Source organism: Macaca nemestrina, chromosome 1, assembly GCF_043159975.1.
Source record: "Macaca nemestrina isolate mMacNem1 chromosome 1, mMacNem.hap1, whole genome shotgun sequence".
NCBI lineage: Eukaryota > Metazoa > Chordata > Mammalia > Primates > Cercopithecidae > Macaca > Macaca nemestrina.
Window position 1 is genome coordinate 187,766,613 of NC_092125.1, and position 21,932 is coordinate 187,788,544.

General features: G+C 39.6%; 1 protein-coding gene and 1 pseudogene across 9 annotated transcripts in view; one reads left to right on the forward strand and one right to left on the reverse strand.

Moving 5' to 3' along the window:
• Window positions 1-21,932, reverse strand: part of LOC105494952 (microtubule associated serine/threonine kinase 2) — a 256,356-nt gene that overhangs the window by 192,344 nt on the left and 42,080 nt on the right. The window lies entirely within an intron of this gene.
• LOC105494951 (translation machinery-associated protein 16 pseudogene) lies at window positions 10,860-11,455 on the forward strand (annotated as a pseudogene).

Below are 21,932 nucleotides of genomic sequence, written 5' to 3' on the forward strand. Positions count from 1 at the left end.
GAGAATCACTTGAACCTGGGAGGCGAAGGTTGCAGTAAGTGGAGATCATGCCACTGCACTCCAGCCTGGGGGACAGAGTGAGACTCCGTCTTAAAAAAAAAAAAAAAAAAAGACAAGGATTTTCAGACTATTAATAGATGACTAAATGTATTAAATGGATGAAACTGTTTTTTTCTGGTTTTAGAGACATGGTCTTGCTTTGTAACACCTAGGCTCTAGTGCAGTGGTGTGATCATAGCTCACTGCAGTCCTGAACTCCTTAGCTCAAGCAATCCTCCCGCCTCAGCCTCCTCAGTAGCTTACGACTACACGCACATGCTACTATGCCTGGATAAGTTTTTATTTTTATTTTTATTTTTGGTAGACTTGAAGCAATGCTCCTGCCTTACCTTCCAAAGCATTGGGATTACAGGCATGAGCTGCCACACTGAGCCAAGATTTTAAAAAGAAATACAGTGTGGCAAAAATGATGAGTTTTAATATCTAATAATGTAGAAATGTAAGAAATGCTTTCAGATATTGTAGGTGGAAAGTAAACTGTTAAAAACAATACCTATTAAAATAATATATGAATGCAGCCTTGTACAGCAAATATACGAATGCAGCCTTGTACAGCAATCCAATTTCAGAGTCTCTGTCCTAGATATAAACATCAGTATGAAATGATATGTGAACACTGATACTTACAACAGCATTTTTGTAATATTGCTAAGAAAGAGGTAAATAAACTACCATGCACAAATTTTTTTAAGTCCTTTAAAGCCTTGAGCTTCCCATATTTCAGGGACTCCCAAACTTTGATGCACATGAGAATCAACCTGGGGAGCTCTAAAAAAATCTTGATCTCTGGGACACATTCCATACCAATTAAATTTGGGACTGGGAGTCAGGCACCCCAGTATTTTTTTTTTTAATGACTCCCAGATGATTCCAATTTGCAGCAAAGTTTGAAAGTCATCCGGGTCCCTTGAATCAATTGCTCTGAGGTTCCTCCCTGTTTAGGGTTGCTGGGTTTGGCAAATAAAAATACAGGGTGCCCAGTTTAATCTACCTTGCTCTAACATTCCATCTTTTTTCTATCTCGTTTTAGATGAAAAAAAGGGGTTGTAAGAACACTGAAGAAAAAGTGTTCCTACAGTTTCTCAACAACAATAGTGCAAGTGAAATCAAGACAGAAGTTTCCCAGATAAAGTGATCACAAAACAATGACAAACATATCATCAGATGGATTAAGAGCACTGGCTCTGCATAAGAGAGTTTCAGACTGAAACCATACTTCTGTCATGAACCATCTGTGTGAACCTGGGCAGGTTACATAACTTCTTTAAACATCCATTTCCTCAACTTATACATTAATTGAGTAAGCATCCCTATTTCATGGGGCTGATACAAGCAGTAAATCAATTCGTACATTTCAAAATACTCAGCATAGTCTTTAGCACATAGGATATAACCTCACAAATATTATATTTCTAATCATGCTGTAAATATGCCATTCAAGATTGGCTCTACTACAAGCAATGCTAGCTGATATGGAAAAACTAGTGAATGTCTTCATTACTTCTAAGGGAAGGATACGACTATTGTTAAACTACTCTCTGACTATTTATACAAATAGGCAAGTATCAAGTAAAACAATACGAAGTATAAATCTAAAAGTTTTTTAATATGACACTTTAAGCACAAAGAGGATTGTGTATCCTATGTTTAAAGAATATTATTCTTTTCCCCATGAAATTGATATTCTAAAATGCCAATGAGCCATGCTTCTCATCTACATCAACAATTGTGCTAAAGGGAAACAGCTGAGGCCCTTCAATACAATACAGCTAACAGACTGCTACCATAAGCTGATAATGAGAGCTACAATCAGTCAAAGTGACAAGGCTAGATTAGATCCCCATCAATTTCTTTAATAGGCACAATATAGCAATTCATATTTGCATTCATAATCAGGAACCTAAACTGAAAACTATAGAATACACAATAAAATGTCTCAAAAAGTTTTACTGTCAGAAGTATTAATAATGCAGATCAGAAGTCACTGTACAGAGATGGACCATAATTTCATACAGAAATATGAGTTTAACAAAACACCCAGATTCATTTTATTTATAGTATAAACACTATGTGGTTCTTTGATAGCACTGACATAACTTTCATTGCTATTTACAGCTATATAATTACATAAACGCTGACTTTAACTTATTCCTTTGAAAATCTGTTGGCCGGGCGCGGTGGCTCAAGCCTGTAATCCCAGCACTTTGGGAGGCCGAGACGGGTGGATCACAAGGTCAGGAGATCGAGACCATCCTGGCTAACACAGTGAAACCCCGTCTCTACTAAAAAATACAAAAAACTAGCCGGGCGAGCTGGCGGGCGCCTGTGGTCCCAGCTACTCGGGAGGCTGAGGCAGGAGAATGGCGTGAACCCGGGAGGCGGAGCTTGCAGTGAGCTGAGATCAGGCCACTGCACTCCAGCCTGGGCGACAGAGCGAGACTCCGTCTCAAAAAAAAAAAAAAAAAAAAAAAAAGAAAATCTGTTAATATCTGACACCCCAGGAAGCTCTAAATTCCACAAGGGAAAAAAAACCCTCTATAATCAACACTGCCCATATACGCTAGTAAGAAGTACTAAATAAATATTTGCTAAAGGTTACCGAAAGAATAAAAGAAGGTGGGGAATCAATTCTTATCACCCATTAAGAGCAATTATATGGTTTATTTCAATATACATCTTCCTACTCACAATTCTCCAGGCATTTTCATTTAAAACACAGTGGCAAACATCCTTTTTATTCCATTTAATACTATTAGTCTACAGAAACATTAAAATCAAAGTCAATATACATACAAAGCAACTAATTTGTTGAAAGGACTAGTTGGTTTCTTTTTAAATACAGCAATATAAAACATTCCACAAATTGATTACACTCCTTATAAGAGCAAAAAAGCTAACTACCCAATCATACTGAGTGTAGTAATGAGACAGATATTGAAGATGCAAGACTCAAGAGCAGTTTATCTTCATGCCTTAGGGTATCTTTTGCTCTGCACTGCTGACTACACATCTCTCTTCATCCTAAAAGCCTGGGATCTTGCTAAGCACAAAGATCACATTTTATTCTTCTCTGTGCCTGGCATACAGGAGTCAAAAATGGTTTATTAAATTGAGAGACACATGATCTCTGTCCTAAAGAAGACCACCATATAACAGAAGAGGGGTTCCCCCAAAGGTTTGTCCTTGTCTTTTAATCCTTCCGTGTTCTTCCTTGAGTGAACTCATCCACCTTCATAGCTTCAGCTGCCATTTTCATACTGATGAATCTTTGACTCTTAAATCTACATCTCAATCACAAATTTCCTGAGCTCTAAACACAATTGCTTGTGCTGGTCAACCATTTGTTTAACATATAGACACCTCAAACTTAAAGCTCTTTTTCTCACTCCTAGATCTATCCTACCATATTCTTGTTTTTTGGTTAACGGAATCATTCTCTAAGATATATCAAGTCTTTGTAATAATAAGTATAAGAGTCATTAGAGTTTCCTAAGCAAAAGATAACTATTAGATAATTAGTTCCAGAAAATAATCTAAAATATATTTCATAGGCTGGGCATGGTGGCTCATGCCTATAATCCCAGCACTTTGGGAAGCCAAGACGGGCGAATCATCCGAGGTCGGGAGTTGGAGACCAGCCTGACCAACATGGAGAAACCCTATCTCTACTAAAAATACAAAATTAGTTGGGTGTGTTGGCACATGTCTGTAATCCCAGCTACTCAGGAGGCTGAGGCAGGAGAATTGCTTGAACCCAGGAGAAGAAGGATACGGTGAGTCGAGATTGTGACACTGGACTGCAGCCTGAGCAACAAGAGCGAAACTCCGTCTCAAAAAAAAATAAATAAAATAAAACAAATTTCATGAATGACCAATTAGGAAAAAGGGACAGAATAAGGGTGGGTAAATAAAATGGAAGAAAGTGAAAGAGACAATTGATGAGAAAAGCAAGAAAGGTACCCAGAGAGTAAAGAACACGAGCAGACACAAATGCCCTCATTCAATCAAAAAATATTCTCTAGGCCGGGCGCAGTAGCTCACACCTGAAATCCCAGCACTTTGGGAGGCCGAGGCAGGGGATCACGAGGTCAGGAGATCAAGACCATCCTGGCTAACACAGTGAAACCCCATCTCTACTAAAAAAAATACAAAAAAATTAGCCAGCGTGGTGGCAGCCGCCTGTAGTCCCAGCTACTCGGGAGGCTGAGGCAGAAGAAGGGCATGAACCCGGGAGGCAGAGCTTGCAGTGAGCCAAGTTCGTGCTACTGCACTCCAGCCTGGGCAAGTGAGACTCCATCTCGGAAAAAAAAAAAAATTCTCTGACCACTTAACAGACACTGATCTCTCTTCTCACCGACCTACTTATTTATTATATCGGCACACTATCCTTTAACTCCAGCTATCACCTCTAAACAAGATCCCCTTCACTCTACTCTCTCTTCAGTGCCAGAGTCAAACATTTGCAACCATTTCAATAATCCTCCAGTGCTCCTCGCTACCTAAAAATTAAGTCCTAATGCCTCCACTTAATATTCAAACTCCTTCACTATTTAATCCTATCTACTCAACCTACTATTCACAAGCTACCATTCCACTCCTTCCCTGAGGCTCCATGAAGACAGGGACCATGTCTGTTTTGTTTACTAAGATGCAGCCAGCACTAGGCACAATGACTGCCATATAGTATGAATAAATAAACTCCATACTCCAGCCTAAATAAACTACTTGTCATTTCACAGATTTTAAACAACCATACCTTTACAGCATGTTCTCTACTCCAGAAAGGCCCAGTCCCTCCCCAGGCTCAATCTTTCACTGTCTAAATCTTCCCTATCCTTTAGAGTCCAGCTCAAATGCTACCTCTTCCATGAAGCTTTCCTTCATTCCCTAGAAAAATTTATTCCTTCACAGACACTCCTGATATGCCTGTTCACTTCTAATCATTCTTTAAAACTCAACTCAAGCATTATCATTATTAAGCTTTTAAATCCCACCCACATCCAGAACTGATCACCGCTGTTGTGATCAAACCATGCCTCACACAGTTCTCTATTATGGCAATCATACGATTACTAGTTAAGTAGTTCCCTAAGAGCAAGAACAATGTCTTATATATCATATCTGAATTTCTCCTGCATTCACCGCAATTCCTGATACCCCATGAGAACTAGAAATATGTCTGCTGAATGAATAAAAATCTAGACAACATATGGATATAGTATATCTTATTACTAACTTAAACCAGATGAGATTTAGAAAGGGACCCAACAGCCCAGACATGCCATGGCCTCAATTTAAAGGTCTACCTAAACAATATTATCCTCAAGATTACAATTATATTGATGTTATCCCCCTTTTGTATCTCTCTGCCAAAGAATTGGTACTATCCTTGGTCAATTTACCTTTAACTTTACAACATTCTTGCAAGATTATTTCCCAAGTCCTACAACAGACAAATGTTTCTGTGTAATAAGCAATTTATGCTGAAAATTTGCAAATTAGTTTCAAGTGGATCGCAGAACCAAATGAACTACAATAAATTCAGTTTAGCCTATCAGAGTTTGCATTATTAACCATTTATTATATATACAATCCATATGTTAAACAATGACAGAATATCTTAACTCACAATTCTTCCTAAAATTCTCTCTCTCATTAAACATAGTAACAAACTGTGATTGCTCTCTGTTCTCTCTCTCTCACACACACACCACAGTATATGCTCCAAAAGATGTCATTATATAGGGTAAAACAATTTTGCAAATATGGGAAATAAGATGAACATTCTAAGAGAGTTTGTTAGTGCCTAAACTGTTAACTGTATTCACAAATATAAAATATCAGTCAGGAAATCCTGAGGCAGAAAATGAAAAAAAAAAAAAAAAAAGCAGAAGAAGACTTACTAAGCTTAGGCAAAGTACAGGAAAAAAAGAAGAAACAGGCCCAGATGAAGCAGCTTATGAGGTATGTATCTTATTCTTTTTTATCACGTACAGTCCCCAGTATAATACTTTAAAATAGTGGGCACACATATAATATTAACTGTATAAAAATAATGAAAACGAGGAACATAAGACCCGATACAAAGAGTTAACAGGCCAAGAAAACAGAGTGCTGCTCTTTCAATCTCCTTTACAAACCATAAAGTACATGAAGGGGACATGGCAGAAGCAATACCATCTGTATTAGCCAGGATTCCCTAGAGGGACAGAACTAATAGGATAGATACATATATACAAAGAGGAGTTTTTTAAGTATTAACTCACATGGTCACAAGGTCCCACAATAAGCTGTCTGCAAGCTGAGGAGCAAGGAGAGCCAGTCCAAGTCCCAAACTGAAGAACTTGGAGTCCAATATTTGAGGGCAGGAAGCATCCAGCATGGAAGAAAAATGTAGGCTGGGTGGCTAGGCCAGTCTAACCTTTTCACATTTTTCTGCCTGCTTTATATTCTCTAGCTGTGCTGGCAGCAGCTGATTAGATGGTGGTCACCCAGATTAAGGGGGGGTCTGCCTTTCCCAGCCCACTGACTCAAATGTTAATCTCCTTTGACAACAACTTCACAGACACACCCAGGGTCAATACTTTGCATCCTTCAATCCAATCAAGTTGACACTCAGTATTAACCATCACACCATCCTAAAGGTACAAAGCAAGCAATGCCAATTCCAGGACAAATAGTAACAGAGGAAACGATGGCTGTCTCAGATGCTATGAAAAGACCTTAAGTCATTACACACTAAACAACTTTCAACCCCTACCATTAATGTAAATCTGAAGAGATTACCTTTAATCTTTTTTTTTTCATTTTAGATTCAGGGTTGGGGGGTGGGTACATGTAAAGGTCTGTTATATATGTCAATGGCCTAGTAGCGATACTTATTTTTTCTGCAGCACTCTCTCCTCCCACTCTCCAGTAGACCCCAATGTTTATTATTCCCTTCTTTGTATTCATGAGTTCTCATCATTCGACTCCCATTTGTAAGTGAGAATATGTGGTATTTGGTTTTCTGTTCCTGTGTTAGTTTGCTTAGGATAGTAGCCTCCAGCTCCATCCATAGTCCTAAACAAGAAATAATCTCGTTTCTTTTTCATGGCTGCATAGTATTCCGTGGTGTATATGAACCAAATTTTCTTTATCCAATCTGTCACTGATATGCATTTAGGCTGATTCCATGTCTTTGCTACTGTGAATAGTGCTGCAATGAACATTCACGTGCACATGTCTTTATAGCTGAATAATTTACATTCCTCTGGGTATACACCAAGTAAAGGGATTGCTGGGTAAAATGGCAGTTCTGCTTTTAGCTCTCTGAGGAATCCCTACACTGCTTTCCACAATGGTTGAACTAATTTACACTCCCAATAGTGTATAAATGTTCCCTTTTCATTGCCACCTTGGTAACATCTGGGTTTTTTTGGGTTTTTTTTCACCTTTTAACAAGAGCCATTCTGACTGGTGTGAGATGGTATCTCACTGTGGTTTTGATTTGTATTTTTCTAATGCTCAGTGATATTGAGCTTTTCTTCATATGCTTGTTGGCCATATGTATGCCTTCTTTTGAAAAGCGTCTGTTCAGCCGGGTGCAGTGGCTCACGCCTGTAATTCCAACACTTTGGGAGGCCGAGGCGGGTGGATCACAAGGTCAAGAGATTGAGACCATCCCGGCCAACATGGTGAAATCCTGTCTCTACCAAAAATACAAAAATGAGCTGGGCATGGTGGCACGCGCCTGTAGTCCCAGCTACTCAAGAGGCTGAGGCAGGAGAACAGCTTGAACCCAGGAGGTAGAGGTTGCAGTGAGCCAAGATCACGCCACTGCACTCCAGCCTGGAGACAGAGTGAGACTCTGTCTCAAAAAAAAAAAGAAAAAAGAAAAAAAGAAAAGTGTCTGTTCATGTCCTTTGCCCACTTTTTAATGGGGTTGTTTTTCTCTTGTAAATTTGTTTAAGTTCCTTATAGATGCTGGATATTAGACCTTTGACAGATGCACAATTTGCAAACATTTTCTCCCATTCTATGGACTGTCTGTTTACTCTGCTTATCATTTCTTTTGTTGTAGCTCTTAAGTTTAATTAGATCGCACTTGCCAATTTTTGCTTTTATTAAGATTGCTTTTGGTGTCTTTGTATGAACATTTTGCCCATTCCTATGTCCAGGATGGTATTGCCTAGGTTGTCCTCCAGGGTTTTTAGTTTTGGGTTTTACATTTAAGTCTTTAATCCATCTTGAGTGGATTTTTGTATATGGTGTAAAGAAGGGGTCCAGCTTTATTGGGAAGCAGAGGCGGGAGGATCATAAGGTCAGGAGATCAAGACCATCCTGGCCAACACGGTGAAACCCCGTCTCTGTTAAAAACACAAAAAATTAGCCGGGCATGGTGGCAGGAGCCTGTAGTCCCAGCTACTTAGGAGGCTGAGGCAAGAGAATAGCGTGAACCCGGCAGGCAGAGCTTGCAGTGAGCCAATATCGTACCACTGCACTCTAGCCTGGGCTACAGAGCGAGACTCCGTCTCAAAAAAAAACAAAAAAACGAGTGGGTCCAGTTTTAATCTTCTGCATATGGCTAGCCGGTCATCGCAGCATCACTTCTTGAATAGGGAGTCTTTTCCCCATTTCTCGTTTTTGTCAGTTTTGTTACAGATCACATGGTCGTAGGTGTGCAGCTTTATTTCTCCCAGAAATAAAGTTCCATCAATCTATGTGCCTTTTGTACCAGTTAACATGCTGTTTGGTTACTGTAGCCCTGCAGTACAGCTTGAAGTCGGGTAACGTGAGGTCCCCAATTTTGTTCTCTTTGCCTAGGACTGCCTTGGCTATTCAAGCTCTTTTTTCATTCCATATGAATTTTAAAATCATTTTTTCTAGTTCTGTGAAGAATGTTCTTGGTAGTTTGATAGGAATAGCATTGAATCCGTAAACTGCTTCGGCAGTATGGCCATTTTAATGACATTGAGTCTTCCTATCCATGAGCATGGTATGTTTTTTCATTTGTTTGTGTCTTCTCTGATTTCCTTGAGCAGAGTTTTGTAATTCTCATTGTAGCAATCTTGCACCTCCCTGGTTAGCTATATTCCTAGGTATTGTATTCTTTTTGTGGTAATCGTGAATGGGACTGCCTTCCTGATTCGGCTCCCAGCTTGGCTGTTGGTAGATAGGAACGCTAGTGATTTTTTGTATGTTAATTTGGTGTCCTGAAACTTTGCTGAATTTGTTTATCAGCTGAAGGAGCTTTTGGGCCAAGATGATGGGGTTTTCTACATATAAAATCATGTCATCTGCAAACAGGGATAATCTGACCTCCTCTCTTCCTACTTGAATGCCCTTTATTTCTTTTTCTTGCCTGATTACTCTGGCTATACCCTAAACTATTTTCATAAATCCTTCGAAGACTACTGTGTCAGGGGTCACCAAGACCACCCCCAGGTTCCATGATCCTCCAGGAGTACTCACAGGACCCTGCATATAATCAGCATATGGAAAAGGTACATGAGGCAAAGTCTGGAAAAAACCAAGCACAAGCTTCTCAGAGTTCGCTCCCAGTGAAGTCACATAAGACACACTTATTTCTTCTAGCAACGCCTGGTAACTATATCCATGAAATGTTGTCTACTGGGAAAGCTCACCAAAGACTCAGTGTTCAAAGTTTTGTTTTGTTTTTTTTTTCTTTTTGAGACGGAGTCTTGCTCTGTCACCCAGGCTGGAGTGCAGTGGCACGATCTTGGCTCGCTGCAAGCTCCACCTCCTGGGTTCACGCCATTCTCCTGCCTCAGCCTCCCGAGTAGCTGGGACTACAGGCACCTGCCACCATGCCTGGCTAATTTTTTTGTATTTTTTTTAGTAGGGACGGGGTTTCACCGTGTTTGCCAGGATGGTCTTGATCTCCTGACCTCATGATCCGCCCACCTCGGCCTCCCAAAGTGCTGGGATTACAGGTGTGAGCCACTGCGCCCAGCCATTCAAAGTTTTTAATGGAGCTGCTCACACAGGCACCCTCTTGCCTATTACATACCAAAATTTCAGACTCCCAGAAGGAAGGTAAATGTTCAGCATAAATCATATTGTTTGCACAGTAAGTCATTCTTATCATTCAAGGAAATTTTGATCATTGTAGGAAACTATTTACCATTCAAGTTTCCAGATACCAGCCAAGAGTCGACCTTCCGCACAAGCCCTTCTAAGGATAGCCCTTCTAAGACTGCTATATTAATGGTTTATTGCACACTACTACTATTTCTTAACATTCCTATCTCTTAAGGCCACCAGTCTACACATGCTGAAACCAGCCTTGTTCCCTATACATTCTATAGATAAGACATATCACAAAAATGAAGAATGACAACTCACTCAATGTTCCTGAGAAAATAAAGGAGAACATACGTTAAACTAGGAATAGGGTCTAGTAAATACTAGTTCTCTATTGCAACTAATTAGCACTAATAATTATATTGTCTGCATGATAGAATGTACCAGTAGCACTCCTTTTCAATCTTTGCTCAGCACTATAAATATACCAGTGCAAAGCAACACATGACAATAATGGCCTAATTAAAAGACTAGTACTGGCCGGGCATGGTGGCTCACACCCTTTGGGAAGCTGAGGTGGGGAGATGGCTTGAACCCAGGAGTTCGAGACCAGCCTGGGCAATATGGCAAAACTTCATCTTAAAAAAAAAAAGAGAAAGGGAGGCCCCACATGGGATTTGGCCCGGGTACTCATGTGAGCTGCTGCTCTTGTGGTTGGTGAGACTGCCTGGGTCTAGGGTGCGGAGCTCCTCCGTGGCCGCAAGGACGTCACCATGCCTAAAGCACCAAAGGGAAAAAGTGCAGGACGGGAAAAAAAAAAAGTCATTCATCCATATAGTAGAAAAGCAGTTCAAATTATGACAAAGGCCCACAAACAAGAAAAAAAGGAAAAATTGAAGAATGAAAAGGCCTTGTGTTTCAATCTTATTGGTGAAAAACTGCAATGGTTTCAAAATCATCTTGATCCCCCCCAAAAAAAGATATTCAAACAAAGATGCCTGTGAACTAACTGAAAGGTACTTAAATAAATTTAGCAGTGAGCTGGAGCAGATTGAGCAACAGGCAGGGGAGGCGGCACTGTTCCCAGGACACCATCATCAAGCAGACAATGGAGCGGGAGGGACAGCAGTATGAAGGATATGGCCTTGAGAATCCAGACATTCTAAATGCAAGTAATCTGAAAACATTTAGGGAATGACACTTTGATCTGAAGAAACTGCCAAACATTAAAATGAGAAAAATCTACGCTGACGCAATTTCCAAGAAGTGCAAGAGGAAAACTATTATAATTGTAGACCAAGATTTAGGGGAATTGGAACTAAACGATGAATCAAATGACTCAGATGAGGAAATGACTGCAGTAGCCTAACGGTCTTCACTTGAATTCAAAATGAATAATTTGAGAGCTTCAAATTGCATTCATTGATTATGGTACATAATCATCAATATACAAGAATTTGATGTTGGCATTCTCTTATACGATGAGAGTTTCATTTGCAGTTTCAAAAATGGTGTTAAGATTTTTTTTTTTTTAAAGACGGAGTCTTGCACTGTCACCTGGGCTGGAGTGCAGTGGTAACATCTCGGCTCACTGCAACCTCCACCTGCCAGGTTCAAGCAATTCTCCTGCCTAAGCCTCCCAGGTTGCTAGGATTACAGGCACCCACCACCACACCCAACTAATTTGTTTTGTGTTTTTTTAGTAGAGACAGCATTTCACCATGTTGGCCAGGCTGGTCTCGAACTTCTGACCTCGTGATTCACCCGCCTCAGACTCCCAAAGTGCTGGAATTACAGGCGTGAGCCACCACACCCGGCCTATGACATTTACTTTAAAATGAAGATTGCTTTTCATTTACATTAAGTTGCTAAAATAGATAGATATGATCTGCAAAAGTTGTTTAATCTTTTTCATCTGAATTTCAGGCCGGGAGGGAGCCATATAACTAAGGACAGAAAATGTTTTGTTTTTCTTGTATATTTACAATCACCTAATTTCACATTTTGTGAAATGGACAGTAACCTGTTTCCTAAAAGATTCCTGTGGGTACTTTTTGGGCTGTGATAATAGCAAAATTGTCTTTCAGTAATAATGTAAAATTAATCCTTCTTTTAAACATTAAACCTATTTTCCTTTCTTTACAACATAAGGGAAAATGTGATAAGAAATTTGTATACACTGGTGGATTATAGACTATTATTTATCTTTTGAACCAGAGTTAAATGGTTAAAAAAAAATCCGTGATGATTGTTATTATCTCCCACAATTAATTTATCTTTTGAAATGGGGATAAACAGGCTGGACTTGGTGGCTCATGCCTGTAATCCCAGCACTTTAGGAGGCCAAGGTGGGCAGATCACGAGGTCAGGAGATCAAGACCATCCTGGCTAACACAGTGAAACCCCATCTCTACTAAAAATACAAAAACTTAGCCAGGCATGGTGGGGGGGCGCCTGTAGTCCCAGCTACTCAGGAGGCTGAGGTGGGAGAATGGTGTGAACCTGGGAGGCGGAGCTTGCAGTGAGCCAGATCACACCACTGCACTCCAGCCTGGGCAACGGAGCGAGACTCCATCTCAAAAAAAGAAAAAGAGGATAAAGAATTTCAGTTTAGCTCCTTTTAACTGTATATTATTTTTTGCTTTTTTATTGTGAAAAGTGATAGGTTTTACTTGTGGAGAGAGAACTAAAGATTAGAGAACCAGTGATTTTAATTATGTTACTATTTCCTCTAAGAGACAAATTAAATTGACATACAATTCAGTATTTTCAGTATCATGAAAAACATGAATGTTGTACAATGTTCTCCCTCAAAAAACTTGTTAAATGCAAGTATCCTTAATATGTTTTTAAAAGAGCACAATGCAGGTGTATTTGAGTCTTTTCAAGAAAATAATAAAAACATGAATGCTGTATTAGGTTAATTGGATATCAACTAAGTCTTGTTAACAATTTAAAGTATCATAACTTTTTTTAACCTCTGAAAATTAAAAATAAAATTTATTTCTGCAATTTCAAAAAAGGAAAAGGAAAAAAACAAAAAGACTAGCTCTGACAATTTTTGTACAAGAGTAAAAACAAAACCTGTACTTACAACTTTTTACTGGTGGTTTAATAATGCCATTCTCCTTGACATACATGACACCTTACCAAAAACTTGCATAAACATTCTCCCATGTATTCTAACCATCAACAAATTCAGTAAGAGCTCTTTCTGTAACCTCAACTGCTATGGTATGAATGTTCCCCAAAATCCACGTGCTGGAAATGTAATTCCCAATGTGACAGTGGTGGGAGGTTGGGCCTTTTGAGAGGTGTTTAGGTCGTGAAAGCTCTGTTCTCATGAATGGATTAACGTCACTATAAAAAGTGCTTGCAGGAATGGATTTCTTCTCTACTGCCCTTCCACTTTCTGCCATGTGAGGAAACAGCAAGAAAGCCCTCACCAGATGCTGGTACCTTGATCTTGGGCCTCTGAGCCCCTAGAACTCTAAGAAATAAATCTTGGTTCCTTATAAATTACCCAGTTTCGAGTATTCTGTCATAGCAGCAGAAAATGGACTAACACACCAATCAACCAACCAATTTATCTAAAAATTTTTTTTATTTTAAATGCCTTTTAAAATTTTAGAGGTTTGGCAGGTGCAGTGGCTCACAACTGTAATCCCGACAGTTTGAAGTCTGAGGCAGGAGGATTGCTTGAGTCCAGGGGCTTAAGACCAAACTGGCAAACACTGTAAAGTCCCATCTCTACAAAAAGTTTAAAAATAAAAATTAAGCTGGGAGCAGTGGCTCACATCTATAATTCCAGCACTTTGGGAGACTGAGGCGGGTGGATCACTTGAGGCCAGGAGTTTGGGACCAGCCTGACCAACATGGTGAAACACCATCTCTACTAAAAATACTAAAAATTAGCTGGGCGTGGTGGCAGGCACCTGTAATCCCAGCTACTCAGGAAACTGAGGCAGGAGAATCACTTGACCCGGGAGTCGGAGGTTGTAGTGAGCCAAGATTGCGTCATTGCCCTCCAACTTGGGCAACAAGAGTGAAACTCCATCTCAAATAAATAAATAAATAAATAAATAAAAGTTTTAAAATAAGCAAATAAAAATAAAAATTAGCCAGGTATGGTGGCCCACGCCTGTAGTCCCAGCTACTCAGGAGGCTGAGGCAGGAGAATCACTTCAGCCTAGGAAGTTAACGCTGCGGTGAGCCAAGGCTGCACCACTGCACTCCAGCCTGGGTGACAGAGCAAGACCCTGTCTCAAAAACAAAAACCAAAACAAAAAAGTAAGGCTGTCTATAATTTTTGTAAGACAAATTCAAGATAAGAAAAAAAAATTTAGACATCACTATTTTTAAGGTATCCTAAATTCTTTACAAATTAACACAAAAGAGAGGATAAAAAATGCTTAACAATTCAAGATGAAATTCAGCTCTGAATTTGTTCAAAGTAATTAATGCATTCTTTTACTTCTCTCTTAAGGATGCTCTTGAGAGTAAGCTAAGACCGCTAATATACTGCTCAAGTTTCATGAAATTTCACAACTTTTATTTTAAAACCTCTTAACATTACTCGTATACCTTTGAAAAGACACTAGATGGCATTAGAAACAAGTTCTTCTTACAAAAAGAAAAACCAAGAGTGAAAAGGACAGCAATTCTCAAGTGAATGCACTTTATCTAAACTCCTACAGTTCTTAACCAAGTTGAATACTTCACTAACATTATGTATCCTTTCACATGTAATTTTTTCATGCTCCCCTACATTCCTTTTCTCCGTACTCTCTCCCATGGTGATTTAATCCACAGCTTCCAAGTCCACATCTATAGCCCTAAACTGCTATGCTTTACTCTGGACATATAACTCTTGAAAGGATACCTAAAAAGTAGATATCCACATGCAAAAAAATAAACTCTTACCTCACACTGAATATAAAAACTGACTAAAAATGGGTCAATGAAGTAAATATAAGAGGTAAAACCATAAAATTCATAGAAGAAAACCTAGAAATAAATCATGACCTTGGAGCTGGCAAAGGATTCTTAGATATGAAACCAAAAGCATAAGCAGCAACAGAAAAACACAGATAAGTTGGACTTCATCAAGGGCATTTTTAAACTTCAAAGGACATTATCAACAAACTAAAAAGATAACGAGAATGGGAGAAAATATTTGGAAATCATAAAACTAAGGGTCTAATATCCAGAATATATAACAAACTTAAAACTCAACAACAACAAAAATTCAATTACAAATGGGCAAAAGACTTGTACAGACATTTTTCCAAAGAAGATATATAAATGGTCAAAAAACACATGAAAAGATGCTCAACATCATTAGTCATCACAGAACTACAAATCAAAACCACAATGAAGTACCACTTCATACTCACCAGGATAGTATAATTAAATAATAATTTTTTAAATGGAATATAACAAGTTGACAAAGATATAGAGAAATTGAAACCTTCGGTACACTGCTAGAGGAACTGTAAAATGGAAAGCTATTACGGAGAAGTTTGGTAATTCCTCAAAAAGTTAAATTACCATATTTATTTGCGATTCCACCCCAGGTATATCCCCCATAGAACTGAAGACAAGTACACAAGTACATGTATAGTTCATAGCAGCACTATTCACAGTATCCAAAAGGTGGAAACAGCCCAGTGTCCATCAATGGATAAAAAGTTGTGTTGGACACATACAATGAGATATTATTCAACCAAAAAAAGGAATAAAGTACCAATATATGCTAGAATGTGGATGAACATCCAAACATTATGCTAAATGAAATAAACCAGATACAGAAGGTCACATATGTATAATACTATTTATATAAAATATCCAGAATAGAGAACTCCATAGAGACAAAATGCAAATTGCATGGAAGGGGAGTGGGGAGAAAGGGCTTAATGGATAAGAGGTTTAAATCTAAAGTAACAGACGGGTTTTGCAACTAGATAGAGGTGGCAGTTGTATTGTGAAAAACAGATCTGCCAGTACTAAATGCCACTGAATTGTTCACTTTAAAATGGTTGATTTTGTTACGTAAATTTCATATCAATAATTTTAAAAGGATATGTACACCAGATTACCTGTCATCATCTGAGAATCATACTCATTAATTTCCTCCCCAAAACCTGTTCCTTTTCCTGTATTCTCAATTTCAGATAAAAGTACCAGCCAGGTACAGTGGCTCATTCCTATAATCCCAGTCAGTACTTAGGGAGGCCAAAGCAGGTGGATCGCTTGAGCCTGGGAGTTAGACACAGAAGAATACAATGATCACCTCGTGGCAATCAAGCAGACCATCTGGAGACAAAAACTCCTTATCTGAAAAATCAAAAAGTAATTAGACTTCTCTATTATATAAAGCCAGCGTCTGGTACCAGGCTTCTTTCCCAAAAATGTATACGTAACTAGAATTTCTATACATCTCCAGGATGCATGCATGTCAAAACTCATTTTGCAACCCTTGCTGACATCAAGGCACCCAAAGTCTACAAATGTAATAATTTATCATGGCCTACATAACTAATAGGATCCAAATTACCCTAAGGCTCTGCTTTAAAGTCCATAAATACCCCTAAGGAAAATCCACCGCAACACAGTCCTCTCTTGCTGAATGAAGCACTGTACTGCACTCTGCTGCAGCATTCTATCTAATAAAACTTTCCTTTCTAAACCTATACTGCTGTCAGTAAATTATTTTACGACCAGTGAGCCAACCACCCTCCACTGCTGGGGTTCTGACACCTCGCCCAGCAGAGACTAGCCTGCACAACATAGCCAAATCCTGTCTCTACAAAAAAGTCAAAAAATTAGCCAGGCATGGTGGTACGCATCTGTGGTCCCAGCTATATATATAAGGAATATATATATTTCTTACCATATCACGGTAATTATATATATACAGAAGAAATATACACATATGTTAAGAAATATATACAATATTTCTTACTGTATCACAGATACTAATAACTACTTGAAGTACCAAGGCATAAAAAGAAAAAAAAAATACACAATTTTGTTCATATTGTTAAATGAAAAACCTGAGACAAGTTAAATTTAATGACTTAATTGAACAAAAAACAGATTTGCCAGGTGCGGTGGCTCACCCCTGTAATTCCAGCACTCTGGGAGGCAGAGGCGGAGACTGGAGGATTGCTTGAGCCCAGAAGTTTGAGACCAGCCTGGGCAGCACAGGGAGCCCCCACCCCCAACCCCCATTACAAATAATAAGAAAAAAAAACTGTGGTCCCAGCTACTGGGAAAGGTGAGGGAGGGAGCAGCCTGAGGCAGAAGCATCACTCAAGCCCAGGAGGTCCAGGCTGCAGTGAGCCATGTCATTGCACTCCACCCTGGGTGACTAAGCAAGTCCCTGTCTCAAAAAAATAGAGAGATTAATGAACCAGTTAGCATTCAGTATCAAATGCAGTTCAGAATGCTCCATCCCCCAATACATGTAGGCTATATTTACGGCCAGAGAAACAAATGACATACAGAAGTAGCCTGATGGGCTGCAGTTCAGGTGTTTGCCTTATTTGAACATGCTTTGGCAATATTCAGCCTATATGATTGGTTGAAAATTTGGCTGCTATGCTTGACTGAGACTCAGCTACTTGTTACAGGAGTATACTCTCAGGTTAGGTTGCAGGTAGTTTATATATTAAATTAGGTTATAGTTCACTATGTAGGGAGGTAGCTTTTGGCTGCCTCTACATTTAACTACAAATCTGGCACTATGCTATTTTAAATGGATTGTCTCATTTCATCCTGAAAACTCCATGAGGAAAGTCTTAACATTATTTTGATTTTAAAGATGAGAAAATAGAGGCTTAAAGAAGTTTAGTGACGGGCCGGGCGCGGTGGCTCACGCCTGTAATCCCAGCACTTTGGGAGGCCGAGGCAGACGGATCACAAGGTCAGGAGATCGAGACCACGGTGAAACCCCGTCTCTACTAAAAATTACAAAAAATTAGCCGGGCGCGGTTGTGGGCGCCTGTAGTCCCAGCTACTCGGGAGGCTGAGGCAGGAGAATGGCGTGAACCCGGGAGGCGGAGCTTGCAGTGAGCCGAGATCGCGCCACTGCACTCCAGCCTGGGCTGGGCGACAGAGCGAGACTCCGTCTCAAAAAAAAAAAAAAAAAAAAAGAAAAAAGAAGTTTAGTGACTTGTAGAGCGTCATATGATTACTAAGTGGCAGTAGTAAGACCTGGAACACAGGTGTACAGCCTGAGTTTGTATTTACTTCTGTAAAGTATAAGGCATTCACAATGATTTCATTCAAATATATTTTCTTGAGTAGAAATGAAAAAAGTACAAATTAATGGGTAAACCCACAGGAGTTGTATGCAAAGAACATTCATTATGACTTCTAGATTTCTACCTTCAAAGGTAAAGGTAGTGATATGTATTAAAATCCAAACAGACAACAAAATCTGTTAATAACTCTTTAACACAAGTATCACTCATCATTCCACCCCTTTGTAGATACACTTCAATTTGTCCTCATCCCATTAAAAATAAATACTCATGGGCAAACTTTTTCTTTCTGATAAAAGTCAATTTTTTTCCTTTTATAGGTCAAGCTTTTTTTACTCCAAGAAACCTTTGCCCCACCTAAAATCACAAAAACCCGTTTTCCTCTACACATTTTATGATTTAAGCTCTTACATTTGGTCAGTTACCCATTTCAAGTTAATTTTTGTACAGCATGAGGTAAGTATCAAGGTTATTTTTATGTGAATTGTTTCAACATCACTTGTTATAAAGACTACCTTTTCTCCCATTAAATTGCCTTGGCAAATTTGTCTATTTGATTCCAGTGATCTATATATCTATCCTTATACCAATAATCACACTGACCTGACTACTGTACGTTTATAAAGTCATAACATAAGTTTGATTCTGGTCTTCATTTTAATATTGTTTTGGTTATTCTAGGTCCTTTACATTTCAATATACATTTGAAATCAGCTTGATATTTTCTGAAAAATACTACCTGGGTTTTGATCGGGATTGCATTACATCTATAGCTTAACGGAGAAAATTTACATCTTCATGATATGAGTCTTCCTAGACTGGGCACCAGGTGGTTCATGCCTGTAAACCAGCATTTTGGCAGGCCAGGGCAAGAGGATGGCTTGAGTACAGGAGTCCAAGACCAGCCTGGGCAATATGGCAAAACCCCATCTCTACAAAAAATACAAAAATTAGCCAGACGTGGCTGGGTGGTGGCTCACGCCTGTAATATTAGCACTTTGGGAGGCCGAGGCAGGCAGATCACAGGGTCAGAAATTCGAGACCAGCCTGGCCAACATGGTGAAACCCCGTTTCTACTAAAAACATAAAAAATCAGCCGGGCATGGTGGCAGGCACCTGTAATCCCAGCTACTCGGGAGGCTGAGGCAGGAGAATCACTTGAACCCGGGAGGCGGAGGTTGCGGTGAGCTGAGACCACGCAACTGCACTCTAGCCTGGGCAAAAGAGCAAGACTCCGTCTCAAAAAAAAAAAAAAAAATCTGTGATAGTGCCTGTAGTCCCAGCTACTCCAGAGGCTGAGGTGGGAGGATCACTGGAGCCCAGGAGGCAGAGGTCACAGTGAGCCAAGATCACACCCCTACACTCCAGCCTGGATGACACAGTAAGACCCTGTCACAAAGGAAAAAAAAAAGGAAAGATATGGGTCTTCCAATACACAAAAATATTTTATCTCTCCATTTATTTAGGTCTTCTTTAATTTGTCTCAGTAATGTTTTGTAGTTTTCAATGTACTGGTCTTCCAAATGGTTTCTGAAATTTATCTTCAAGTAGTTCATATTTTTAAACTATTGCAAACAGTCTTGATTTTTTAAGTTTTTATTTCTAGTTATTCATTGTTAGTATAGAAGGATACAATAGATTTCCACATTTTTTGTATATAAATGTTTGTGTAAAACACTGATAAGAAAATGAAAATGTAAGTCACAGGGAGAATACGTTTAGAAGGCATATAGTTGATATATAACTTGTATCCAGAATATACAAAGAATTCCTGAAACTCAAGACAAAAAAAAACAATTTTTTAAATCGACAAAAGGTTTGAACAGACATTTCATCACAGAATATATATATATGAAAATAGCTGACTGGGCGCAGTGGCTCACGCCTGTAATCCCAGCATTTTGGGAAGCCAAGGCAGGTGGATCACCTAAGGTCAGGAGTTCAAGAAGAGCCTGGCCAACATGGCAACACCCCGTCTCCATTAAAAATACAAAAATTAGCCAGGCATGGTGGTGCACGCCTGTAATCCCAGCTGCTCAGGAGGCTAAGGCAAAAGAATTGCTTGAACCCGGGAGGCGGAGGTTGCAGTGAGCCAAGATCGTGCCACTGCGCTCCAGCTTGGGAAACAGACCGAGACTCCATCTCAAAAAAAAAAAAAAAAAAAAAAAAAGGGCCTGGCGCGGTGGCTCAAGCCTGTAATCCCAGCACTTTGGGAGGCTGAGGCAGGCGGATCACAAGGTCAGGAGATCGAGACCATTCTGGCTAACACGGTGAAAACCCATCTCTACTAAAAAAATACAAAAAAACTAGCCGGGCGAAGTGGCGGGCGCCTGTGGTCCCAGCTACTCGGGAGGCTGAGGCAGGAGAATGGCGTAAACCCAGGAGATCCAGCCACTGCACTCCAGCCTGGGCGACAGAGCGAGACTCGGTCTCAAAAAAAAAAAAAAAATATATATATATATATATATATATATAAAAAATTGGCAAATGAGCACACAAAAATATGTTCAATCTCATTAGTCATTAGAGAAATGCAAATTAAAACCACAATGAGAAACTCCTACACATCCACTAGTATGGCCAAAATTTTTAAAATGATAGCTGGGCATGGTGGCTCGTGCCTGTAATCCCAGCACTTCGGGAGGCTGAGGTGGGTGGATCACCTGAGGTTAGGAGTTCGAGACAAGCCTGACCAACATGGCGAAACCCCATCTCTGCTAAAAATACGAAAATTAGCTGGGCATGGTGGCATGCGCCTGTAATCTCAGCTACTTGGGAGGTTGAGGGAGGAGAATGGCTTGAACCCGGGAGGCAGAGGTTGCAATGAGACGAGATTGTGCCATTGCACTTCAGCCTGGGCAACAAGAGTGAAACTCCATCTCAAAAAAAAAAAAAAAAAAAAAAACAGATGATAATACCTAGTACTGATAAGATGTGGAGCAACTGCTGGTGGAAACGCAAAAATGGTATAGCCACTTTAGAAAACAGGTTGGCAGTTTCTTATAAAGACAAATTTACACTGGTAAATAAACATTCCACCAGTCTCATTCCTAGGTATTTACCCAAGAGAAATAAAAGCATATTCTATACCAAAAAAAAAAAAAAAAAAAAAAAAAACTTATATGAACTTTCATAGCAGCTCTCTGCCTAACAGGCAAAAACTGGAAACAACCCATATGGTCATTAACTAGGGAATGGAAAAGTCTGTACACCCATGCCAATGGAACCCTTTTCAGCAATAAAGAGGAACAAACTACTGACACTCAAAACAACATGGATGAATCTCAGAAGGAGATTCTGAGATTGAGAAAAAACACAAAAGACTACATACTGTATTGATTCCATTTCTATGAAATTCTGGAAAAGGCAAAACTGCAGTGACAAAAAGCACATCAGTAGTTGCCAAAGGCTGGGCCTGGGGAGAGAGAACAGACAGCAAAGGGACACAAGCGAACATGGGGTGGCAGACATATTCTATACCAGGTCCATGGCCTGTTTGGGACCAGGCCACATGGCAAGAGATGAGCTGCATGAGGGTGAGCATTACCGCCTGAACTCCATCTCCTGTCAGATCAGCAG